This window comes from Copadichromis virginalis, linkage group LG7 (genome assembly GCF_057382275.1).
Source record: "Copadichromis virginalis isolate Kocher_CV1m ecotype Utaka linkage group LG7, C_Virginalis_male_GT1.1, whole genome shotgun sequence".
Taxonomy (NCBI): Eukaryota; Metazoa; Chordata; class Actinopteri; order Cichliformes; family Cichlidae; genus Copadichromis; species Copadichromis virginalis.
In genome coordinates, this window is record NC_140624.1 from 58,774,372 (window position 1) to 58,786,543 (window position 12,172).

Genomic DNA, 12,172 nt, shown 5'->3' on the forward strand with positions numbered 1-12,172 from the left:
CAGGTGGTTCTGTCCTCTACAGAAATGCTGATAAACTCAATTTATTTGAGTTGTCTTAACTTAGAAAAACTAAGTAAGATGGAAGTTTTTCTTCTCAGTGTGGAAGGATGAAAGATGTGTTTTGAAAATGCCACGTCACTACCGTCCTCCTCCCTAGCACGGATCAGTCCGCATGTTCATGGTGCCAGCATTTTTTATGAGCAAACCTAGAAAAGCGTCAGCTCAAGGGATTATTGTTGTCATTGCTGTGGATCTTTACCTGATACACTGACTTGGTGAGTAAATGTTTACTCTTATTCAAACTGATTTTGTGGCTTCTCTTAGTTTAGCACCAGGTTTATAATCGTGCTAGCTAGTTAGTGTTAGCCTAGCGTTGCTGCTGCGGCTGGGCTCATGTTACTTAAAAATTAACACCACAGCCTTAAAAACCTTATATAAAAATATGTCTGTGAAATTTTCTGTTGATTGTTTGAAATAAAAAAGTGAGATAAGAGCCCAGACAAAATTCTTCGGGGGGGGTGAAAACAATAAGCCAAGAGTTAGCTGTGTTTGCGGACTCTTATCAAGCCTTGACCTCCCGGTCAGCTATCGCGCTGGTGGGTAACAGAGCTCTCCGAAAACGTGGAAGCACTTTTGCAAATATGTGATATTTTGATAAATTAAGTAGATATTTGAGCATTACACAGCTACATTCTCCACTGAAAATATCTTAAAAGGTTATTTTGTGACCCAGAAAGGGTAATCTAGGGGAAAGGAGGATCGCATATGTCGGCCATGGTTGTCGGAGCCTGTGCGTACTTGTAAGCTCGCCAATGGCGGAGGAGCGCGGCTTATTGCTTTTTCTGGGTCACAAAATCAACTTTTAAGATATTTTCAGGCGAGAATGTAGCTGTCGAAAGTTCAAATATCTGCTCGATTTATCAAGACATCACATATTTGCAAAAATGCCCCGACGTTTTCTGAGATGTCTATTTTTTTCATGCTTTGTGGCACCTTGAACATCTGTGGCATCTATTAATGTCAAATCTAGCCTTTATTTAACAACATAAGCAAACTCTATGTTACAATGATTGCACAGCCATTAAGGATCAAATCGGTTTCTGAAAAATGTTCTGTTTTTTCTCCCTCTGCTTGCTTCTTACTGTCTTTGAGGCTCGGGACCAGCACTCCTGCTGTTGGACAGAAAGACATCAACTCAGTGGTAAGTATTTTGGTTTTCCAATATATTAGCAACTGTCAGTGACATTTATATTATTCAGGCTGAACTTTAAGCATACTTTAGATCAGCCTGTTTTACTTATTGTTTTACTTCTTTTTTGGTTTGGGGAAGTTGTTTCTTTACTGATCTTTTCCTGTCTTCTGTCATTAGACTTGAGATATGACTGCACTAGGCTGTTGCTGGTGACTCCAGTTAATTCTACAAGACATGCTGTGTAAGTAAACAAACAACAACAGTTTGGTCTGCATTTCTTGAAAGATCACATCCCCCAAACTTAGTTTAGAGGGTCTACACTGAATATAGTGAAGTCTGCAAGTTTTCTAACAGCAAAATTTGTTTTGTGCCCAAATCATTTTGCACATCATTAGAATGAAAGTTATTGGCCATGTTTGCATAGCCCTTTTTAAAATGATGCTTTCATGACATTATTGTGTGTCGGGTGGGGGTCAGGGCTATCCAGACTGACAATTGGGACATTGAATGTCACCTCTCCAGTGGGGAGGGAGCCTGAGATTGTCCAAATTGGAGTCTGTTTTATACCAAATGCAGAAAAAAATGTTTTAAGAAAGCAATTAAGTTCATGTTCCAAAAAATATGATTGTTTGCTTGCAGGACACCAGGAGAGATGAGTCCTCCGTCACAGATGGTGTGGTCAGTGAAGATGGTCGCCTGCAGGTTCAAGCTCATTGCATCTCCAACCCACATCCACTGCCACTGTACTTAAGGGAAGTTAAAGACTTTCTTCTGCACCTACATTTGGATCACCTCGATCCATGATAGTCATTCAGGCAGTAATGCCTGGACTGGAAACAAGCCATCCTTAAAATATTACAACATTCCAGCTCATGTGTTGGAATGCAAAACAAATGTGTTGTTTAAATTAGAGACTGCACTTGTGACAGAACAACACATATTTTTATTTTGATTATATAAGTAATGTAAGTACAAAACAAACTTGTGGTAGGCCTAAACTTATTTTCAGAATAATTACATCTGCGACCTTGTTTCATTGTAAGATTATAACAGTGATGGCAATATAATTGTTTGTTGTTCAGCAGAACAGTGTCCAGTATGTTGGCTGTTATACTTTGTTGTGTTTGAAAATAAAAGTTGGTCTGATTTTAACATCAAGACAAAAAGTGTTGTTAATTATTTTTAATCTTATTCAGGTTACCACAAATTGTTTTTTCATTTAGTTGAACTTGAAATGTTTGTCAGTAAGTAAACAATTAGCACTGTACAGTCAGAAATATCAAGTTATTCTTAATACTGCAGACTTGCACTGTATAAGTTGTCCTAACAGGCATCTTAAGTAAGCTTTACTTAGTTTTTTTGAGGCAATGAGTTTCCTTAATTTTTTTGAGTTCTGGGAACTAACAAGGCTTTACAGTGTACTCAAAATGAGTAAGTTGCCCTAACTTGGTCAACTTACGTAAACTTGATCCAATTTTCTTGAGTTCTGGGAACAAATGAGCTTGTACAGAGTACTCAAAATAAATAAGTTGTCCTAATTTAGTCATTTTTAGCTAAGCTTTACTCAATTTTTTTGAGGCAACGAGTTTCCTCAATTATTTTGAGTTCTAACTAATTCGATTTTACAGTGTGTAAGAGCAGGAATTTAACTACAAACCCTCATAGTTCCTGTCAGTATCATTCATTCTGCTCTGCCTCAATGGTCACAGTGGCTAGTTTAAGTACGTTTGCCCCATAGAAATCCACTGATGTTCAGTGAGTCCCTTTGATACATGTTTAGACCTTCATAATTTTCAGGGTGCATGAGTGTTATATCTCCATCTCATCCTAAACATTTTACCAACATGTAAAAGGCATACGTCCACAAGATTTTGATTTTTTTTTAATTGAAACTTGTTTTATTCTGAATAAATGTGTGAGATGGCCCTCGGGCCTCTAAATCCACGTCCAGGTTTGGGTGACTACTTGGATTAGGGGAGTATTATTTAGAGCAATGTTTGTCACTTTGGTTAATTGCTAAACTCAGGCCGTTTTTGTTCAGTCTTTTTCTAACTGAGCTTTCACATTTAACATGCTAACTGAAGCCTGTAGAGTCTGAGCTGTAGCTCTTTTATTTTCTGTATTGTACAGTCTGACTTAGGGGTGGATTTGCTGGGATTGGTGACTGTGTTGCATGTTTTGAATAATCTTCTTCAGAGTAGACTTTTGGTGTAAGCTGATAGTGAATGAAGAAAACTATAAAAAGCTGCTGCGGTTTTAATTTTCTAAGAGAGGTAATGCACATAATGCAGAGACGAGCGCACGGGGGATATCCAAATTCTAGGAAGGCAGCCTGCTGCTGTACACAGGCGGATTCTTCTCAGTCAGAGTTCTTAACAACTTGACTGTTTTCTCCAACCACACAAAGAGTGCTGTTTCCATTCTGGGAAGTCTACTCATTGGTGTAGGCAGCTCTTCAAATTATAAGTAGCTATATATGAGCAGCTATATTAGCTTTGACTTATCATGTGTTAAATATTATACTTTCCTGGTTTAAAATTTATGATGGCTCAAAATTCAAACCTTACAAATTAAAACCCTGAATCATCACCACCTGTGTGAACTACAAGGGTGCCATCATTTTTCTTTTCAATCCATTAAGTACCACATTTTACACACTGAGCAAGAAAGGAAGTAAGCTCTTCATGGTGACCCCAGAAATGTTAATGTATCACTTTCTAGCATACTACTGACACTGCTCGACATCTTCTTTTCTTTTTTTTGCCTGTCCCGTTTGGTTCTTTTGCCATCAGAATTATTGTGGAAAGACAAAGAAAGATGCCCAACAGATTTACTTTACCAAATGGACCATCCCAGCCTTGCCTTAATGATCTATTTGATTCACCTTTGCTTTTATTGTTTATTTTGTTTTATTTTCACTTGCTAAACATGGGACAGATTTGACTGCGGGAAAGAAAACGGAGAAAGAAAGAGGAAAGGAAAAACAGCGGGGAAGAGGAACGTGATAAAGGACAAAAAAGAAAAACAAACAGACAAAAAAATACATATATCCATCACCTGGATCACCTGTCAGGAAAGAAAACGAGCAAAAAAAAAGAGAGCAATATAATAAATAACATCATCGCGATGATCTATGTGAATATAACAGTAAATACTAAATATTGAATATTATTGTGCAGCACGTAAGATCGACAGCACACAGTGTGCTTTGAGGTAGGAGCCAGAGTGACGGGGGGGGGGGTGTCACTGCTCGACATCTCACAGTACAGTATAAGAGTCCCGCCACAAGGAGACACTAAAGGCTTTCAAACCAACAGTTTCTGCTTCCAAAGTGGCGCCAGCCGTCACCACTGATCATCGTACTTATGTAACATAGACTGTGGATGCATGTTTAAGTTGATACATCACTTAAAGCCACCACTGTTCAGGCATCACATCTGTCCATTAGGTTTCCCTTTCATACTCAACATTTTTATCCCTGGGTACTAACTTTTTTGTTTTTGCTGACTGTTTATTTATTTGTTTGTTTGTCTAATGCTCTTGTTGCACTGCTAAATAGGCTGTAGCCAACATGATTTATAAAGGGATTATAAAATCTAAGAAATTACTGCATTATTTTACTCTTATTAAACTCACTTTCCTAAAAACTGATTGCAGCTTCTACTTTGTGATGTCAATGTTATGTCTCTAAATTATTTCATATCATTCATGGGAGATATGCTTGACAAATGATAAGTTAACAAGTCACTGCTACCAGCCTAATCAATTCATTGGGGCGACCTGCGTGTTGTGCTGCATTGTCTGATTTGGTCATAGTGTGTAAACACCTCTAGAGGCCACTGTTGTATAGCTGCTGCAAACTGAACGTGCCCGTACCAGAGGTTATACTTAAAATGGCAGCTGCCAGGAAGTCTCTTTGGACATTTGTGTTCGCCCTTTATGAAATAGATATGTTGTATTACAAGGTACTAATGCACCCTTGCATTGGTAAAATAAATTCTACTAGAATAGCTGATACTCCCTTACAGAAGATTTATTTTGACCTTTCTAAAGCCTTCTTTAAAAATTAGAAAATAAAATGAAAACAGGCATATCAAAAAAAGCCTACTAGAAATACTACTCTGCATTACATCCTAACACTTGGCTAAATCCTAATATGTAATTCTGGTTTAATAGTTTATTTCACTAAATGTGATTATGCACTGAAAAAGAACATGTTGGGTTTACTTAATTCAATAGTGGACACTGGTTGCACACAGATGTTTTGCTTTGGCAGGAGCTTAAACAACTGAGGTGAAGTTATTCATATTCAATAAACCTGTGCAATTTGTGTTGATAAAATATGATTGAAACAAAATATCCAATTTGAGCTCCTGGATATTTTAATTCTTCACAATTTTCACACTTTATTCCAACACTATTCAGTGACTTTTACCCAAATACTATTTGGTCACTGAAATACTATGTTATCTTCAAATGACATGTTGGTATTATATTCTAAATACACAATTTTCCAGTGAAGGCCTTACAACAGATTGTATTGTTCTCTTCCAAGATGGTTGCCAGCATCCACTAGTAACCTTTCAAAACAAAAACAGTAATTTCACTATAGTGACAGTAGGTGAATCAGCGGTCTGAAACACACGGCCCGGGGCCGACTTGCGTGAGGCCCACATCACCCCTACTTGCCACCCGTACTGTTGACGTGAGGAAATATTGTGCATTTTGGTCCTTGAAGTTAGTTTTTGTTACGGGGGATTTTGTTGTTGAGTGCAATGTGAAAATAACTTCTATAAAAAGCAAAAAATGATTTAATATGAAGGCAATATGAGCAGAGAGTAAAACCATGTTGAGGGATTGGCTGTGTTAGTTCAGTGAGAGTTATTTGTAAAGAAAACAATTTTCACTAGTAGACATAAATGTACACTTATGTCTGCATTTTTATTTTGTTAAATAAAACAAAAATTATAGCAAAGTGCTGCCACATGTCTGAGTGCCAATTCTTTTTTTATTCAATGAAAGGTTTTAGTTAATTAAGATTGAGGAAAAAGAATTTGCATTCACATTTGCAGTTTTGCCTTGTTATACAATATTTGAAAATTAAAACAAAACACTACATTTTCTGAAATATTAGTGAGTTTTTTCTTGTTTAAAGACAAACGTTTTTATACTACTTGAACACTAAAGTGACCCTCCAATGTGATGACAGTGCCAGCAGTGGCCCACAGCTCATTTAATGCTTTCTCCTAATTGGCTCATAATGGTCTCTCATATGTATGAACTATGTAGGCTATCTCTATTTTAAAATAATGGGTGGGCAATGAGAGCATCTCCTCGATGTGTACAACAGGACAACAGGGAATACAGAGAACTGACTGAGGACTTTGTCAACTGGTGCCAGCAGAACCACTTCCAGATCAACACTCCGAAAACCAAGGAGCAGGTAGTGGACTCCACCTACACCAGTGAACATCCAGAGAATGGGCATTAAGATAGCTGACTCATATAAGTGATCTGATTAATAAACGGATCTGGAGTAACAACAGAGTGTACATCTACACAAAAGGATAAAGACGGTTGTATTTGCAACAGAGAAGTCTTTTAGAAGGGAGCAGGGAGAGCTCCTGAAGACCTCAGACGCTGTGGTGGTATTGTCCATGTTTTATGGTGTGGTCTGCTGGGGATAGGAAGAAACTGAACAGGTTCATCAAGAAAACTAGCTCTGTTCTGGGATGTCCTCTTGACCCAGTGGAGGTAGTTATCCCTGTCAGATAACAGCTCCCACCCCATACAGGTCACCCTTCAGTGACAGGCCGTGTTCCAAGTGGACATTTTGGAGGCCTTTCCCTCCAGCTGCTGTCAGACTGTACACTGCACAACAGCAATGAATGTACACCACATATTCACACACTGGGGTCTTTGCATATATCAGTGTGCAATACCTGTTAATACCTATTAACACCCAACCACTGCACTATGAAATGACCACGCCAAGCAAACAAACAATGTTTGGGTGCTGCAGATGGAAACGGACCATAGCTTCATGGTGAAATTCCTCACAAAGAGCAGAATCTACCTTGTCCTTTAAAGTTTTTATGGCCACCACTTGGGTCTGCTCACCAGGTACTGTGCCATATAGGTGGCCCTTGTACACCTTGCCAAACCGGTCCTCACCGAGCCCCTCCATAAATCGCACTGCTGACATGTTAATCTCACGCAGCTTCGCCTGCAGCCATGAAACAATAAATACATGTCACCAAAGACTCTGGCCACCAGAATTCAACAATACTTAAACAAATGTATGTAAATCACATTTACTGTGACCATATTTAATGTTACCTTGTTATTATTATTGCTACCTGTTGTTTTTGATGATTCAGGGGCGACAGCTCCGTGTCCTGGGAGGGTGAGCTGCTGAGCTGGGAACGAGGTGGTGTGTCATTTGAAGCCTTATGTTTATTGCGACACAAGCAAACCAGAAAGAAGAGGCAAGCGATAACCAATGGGATGGCAACTGCAGGTATTAAAATAAACAGGATCTCCTTCCTGGGGTTTTCTTGTGTTTCATTCTTCTTCTAATAGTAATCTGTATTATTACATCATATATAAGTATATGTATGTATGTAGATATATATAGATAGATGGCTATGGATATAGATAAATAGACTTACATATATAAGTACTTATCTATTTCTTAGTCTATATTTCTTCTATTTTTGCATAGCATTATTGCTGTTAGGTATGCTGTGTGTGTTCATTTGTTCCTGCCTTGTGTACTCTGCTGCAGTAACAATTTGAATTTCCCAACTCTGGGACTAACAAAGGTTTTCTTATCTGAAATGTATCTAAACCCAGCTGATATCTGGCTACATTTTCTGCTGAGCATCCAAATCACACTGAAGTTTACACACTGTATAATGCCTGATTTCTTGTAAATATTTAGCGATGGCCTTATGAAATATATTTTGATAAAATGTTTATCAGGCCACAGTGAACAATGGAAAATAAACAAAATTAAAACAAATAATTAAAAACACTGAAAAACACTCAAAAATATATTTTTTTAGAGATGTCTTAACCTGGTTATGCTGTACCATCCAGACGTGTATGTGCGCCGGACCCGCGTGATTTGAGACTTCCTGCCATCTTTAGCAGGTAATAAACTCCCGCCAAAGCAAAAAGTTGCTCTGAGTGAATTCAGTCGTTGTTAATGAGTAAATTTTTAGTGTTTTTATTTGGATTGTTTTCTGGTTGTTTGTTGCACACGGACATGTTCACAGACGTGTTTTCGTGAGCAACACTGTTCATACTCCGAGACCGTAGCGGGAAACTGTTGGTTGCCTAGCAGCAGTTAACGAAAAGACCGGAAGTGACTGTGCTTCAACTAGAAAACTTTTGCGTTTATCCTCTTTTTCCCGAGTATCAGACAAACTCGTTTAGCAGCGTGCTTTACCTTTGAGTTAGCTGAACTTCTGGTGGTTTGTTGGTGGATTTAAGGAGGTTAAATGGATGAAAAAAAGTTATCTTTCAGCTAGCTCTTGTTGCGCAGATACAGCAATGCATGATGGGAAATTCTCCCGGTATTTGTAAAGCTAAATAACCTTATGGGGCTCTGTTGGAAACTGCTTCATGTGTATATATAAATAGTGTGTAGTCCCAGCTTCCTACAGGCTGTGTTTGTGTTGATTTTGAGATTGTGAGCACCGTGAGTGTGCAGGGTTTGTGTGTGAAAGACTGCCCCATATGTGAGCTAAAGAATTCATACTTACCTGGTAGGAGAGATACCATGATCACGAAGGTGGTTCTCTCAGGTCGAGGCTCAGCCATTGCACTCTGGCTTTGCTGACAGCCTGCGAATTCCCCAAATGTGGGAATCTCGACTACATAATTTCTGGTAGTGGGGACTGCGTTCGCGCTCTCCCCTCATCATATGTTGAAAGAAAAATCAGTGGGAATGTTTGCGCTTATTTTCAATGACGACGTCATGCAATCTTCTGGCTTCCTAACTACAGTTTTATCAGTGAGTCCAGGGTAAGCAGGAGAGGAGGAGGGGATGCTGTCTTATTTAAAAAAGTCTGTGCAGCATTTGGGAGGCCTGTAAACATTAACAAACACAACTTTGGATGGGGCCTTCAGCTGTAAAGCCACATATTCAAAAGACTGAAAACTTCCAGGAGACAGCTGCTTACATTGAAATGATTCATTAATGACCTCAGTGAACTGCTGTCTGTGATCTGTGTTGATTTCGACTGTGTAATTATTGTTGGGGATTTTAACATCCATGTGGACAACCCTCAGGACAAAGGGACTAAAGACCTGAGTAACACTCTGGGCAACTTTGGGCTGACTCAGCATGTAACAGAGGCCACACATAATAGAGGACACACTCTTGACCTACTGATCTCCAAGCCTGAGCATTTCAAACATTGCTGTGTCTGATGTGGGCTTATCTGATCATTACTGTGTTTTCTTTGAAAGTAAAATCTCAGCCCACACAAATATATCAACAGCAGTGATCACAAAACGGTGTATAACTGAAGACAGTAGTGAGATCTTTAACCAGGTCTTCCCATTAACACCTGACCTGTCCAAAGGTTCAGTCAATGAGCTCGTCAATAGCTTTAAGGCAAAACTGTTAAATGTAATGGATACTATTGCCCCCATTAAGGTGAAGGTTATCTCTGGAAGGAAAAAGTCTCCATGGAGAAACTCCACACTAGTGAAAAATGAAAAAAGAGAGTGTAGGAAAGCTGAGCGCAGATGGAGAAAAACAAACCTCCAGGTTCATTATGACATCTATAAAGAGAAACTTCACAATTATAATTTACAACTGAGGAGTGCAAGAAGGTCCTACTTCTCTGACATCATCACTAAAAACAGCCATAATGCTCGGGTCTTATTTTCTACAGTTGACAGGCTAACAAACCCTCCTGTGCCAGTGGCAGCTGAACTTCATTCAACCATGGCCTGCAATGACTTTGCCAAATTCTTCACAGACAAAATCCAAAAGATTAGACAAGCAGTTGGTACATCAACAGCAGATCCAGGATATGTACTGTGTCCACTGAAAAACTGTTTAAACACCATCAAAGAGTTTCACCCGATTAACAGCAAAGACCTGGAGGACATCTTAGGTCAACTGAACTCCTCCTCTTGCTGTTTAGATGTCCTGCCAACAAGTTTTTTCAAAAAGGTCTCAAAGACTTTAGAGTCAGACCTGTTACAGATCGTCGACTTTTCCTTAATGTCAGGTGTGTTTCCAGAACCACTAAAAACTGCTGTAATCAACCTATACTGAAAAAGGACAATCTTGACAAGACACAAATGAACAACTACAGGCCGATCTCAAATCTCCCGTTTTTAAGTAAGATCATTGAAAAAGCAGTTTCTCAACTTACATTAACTACTGATCTTATCTATTTCTGATTTTATCTGTTTTGATTTTATATACTGTTTTGTTTGTTTGTTAATTAGTTAAGCTTAAATTTCAAAACTTACATTAACTACTGATTTTATCTACTGTTCTGATTTTATCTGTTTTGATTTTACATACTGCTTTGTTTGTTTGTTTGTTTGTTAAGTGGGTTAGAGCTCTGGGTAGCTCCCCAGCTGGGTCTAGACTGGGTCTAGAGAGTATTTTAAATTCAGGGAATTTAAAATAGAAAGTAGCTCGTCCACAGAAGGACTGGTAGCTCCCCTTACGATAAGGGTTCAGATCGCGCGAACAGGTGTGAAATGTGTGTGTTTAGTTAGTTTGTTTGTTTGCTTGTTTTAATCAATTTAAAATCATACTTTTTATTTGTTTTTGTTTCTAATGTCTCTGTAAAGCACTTTGAATCACCTTGTTGTTGAATTGTGCTATACAAATAAATTTGCCTTGCCTTGCCTTTGTTCAAAATCACTACCCTTTCAGCTTGTTCGTGGCCACCAACAGATTAGGTCTGTTATTTTCATGTTTATTTTGCCATTTTATCTGCATAAAGCTTTTAAGTAACTTCAGTTCTTTTCATAAATATAAAATAATTATTACTTTTTACATTTTTAACCCTTTAAACACCAGTTTGTTTGTCCACTGCGACTAGCTGGAAGACAACCTCAAATCTTGCAATTTTATATAATTGAGTTGCTACTGAAATTTCTTGTATTATTAATAGTAGAGTATGGGTCATGTAATTGATTCACATCAACATTGATTATAATGCATTGTTATTTTTGTGCAGAGAGAGCAAAAACATGAAAACTCCCTCTCAGCTTGTTCGTGGCCAAAAATGGCCACCCCTTGTTTACAACTACAAAATGCTATAAAATTCATATATATTAAGAAAAATTTCCACTTTTTTTTACTTGATTTTTTAGATTAGCATCAGTGCTGTTCATGAAAATCAAAATTTCATTCAAATTCAGAATTCTAACCCTTTAAATACCAGTTAGATCACATAATCCTAGGAACTCATAAATGGAAAAAATCACAAAACCCCAATTTTTTTCCAAATAAAACATGCAAACTGAATTATTTTCTAACCATGATGGAGGTTAGATGCATAGCAATAATTAAAAGTATCAATGAGTTTTATGTATCTTTGTTTTTTTGTGTGCAGTAACAGAAAAACAAAAAAACTCCCTCTCAGCTTGTTCGTGGCCAAAAATGGCCACCCCTGTTTACGTTTACAAAATACTATAAAATTAATATATATTAAAACATTTTTCTACTTTCATTGACTTGACATTTCACACCTGAGCCTCAACTCTCGTGGCCCGGTACCAAAGGACTCACGGACCGGGGGTTGGGGACCGCTGATCCAGATGAAGACGTGAGCCAAAGATCCTTTAAGTTTCATCTGATGAACTTACCTTTTCCTACATATGAGAAATGATCTGGTGTGAAGTAAATCGGGTTTGTATATATGTAGCCTCAGATGAGCATGAAATTTCATTTTTGACCTGCTTAATAGCAGTCTCAAATATTAAAGTCTTGGTGTT

At 38.1% G+C, this 12,172-nt stretch overlaps 1 long non-coding RNA gene and 1 other non-coding gene across 2 annotated transcripts; both read left to right on the plus strand.

The window, feature by feature from the left end:
- Positions 1-562: 562 nt before the first annotated feature.
- Positions 563-2,346, plus strand: LOC146706344 (uncharacterized). Its single transcript, XR_014921523.1, has 3 exons — positions 563-1,201; positions 1,370-1,433; positions 1,832-2,346. It is a non-coding gene; the product is annotated as an uncharacterized LOC146706344 (long non-coding RNA).
- A 6,607-nt stretch (positions 2,347-8,953) lies between these two features.
- LOC146706345 (U1 spliceosomal RNA) lies at positions 8,954-9,117 on the plus strand. Its single transcript, XR_014921786.1, has one exon. It is a non-coding gene; the product is annotated as a U1 spliceosomal RNA (small nuclear RNA).
- Positions 9,118-12,172: the final 3,055 nt, after the last annotated feature.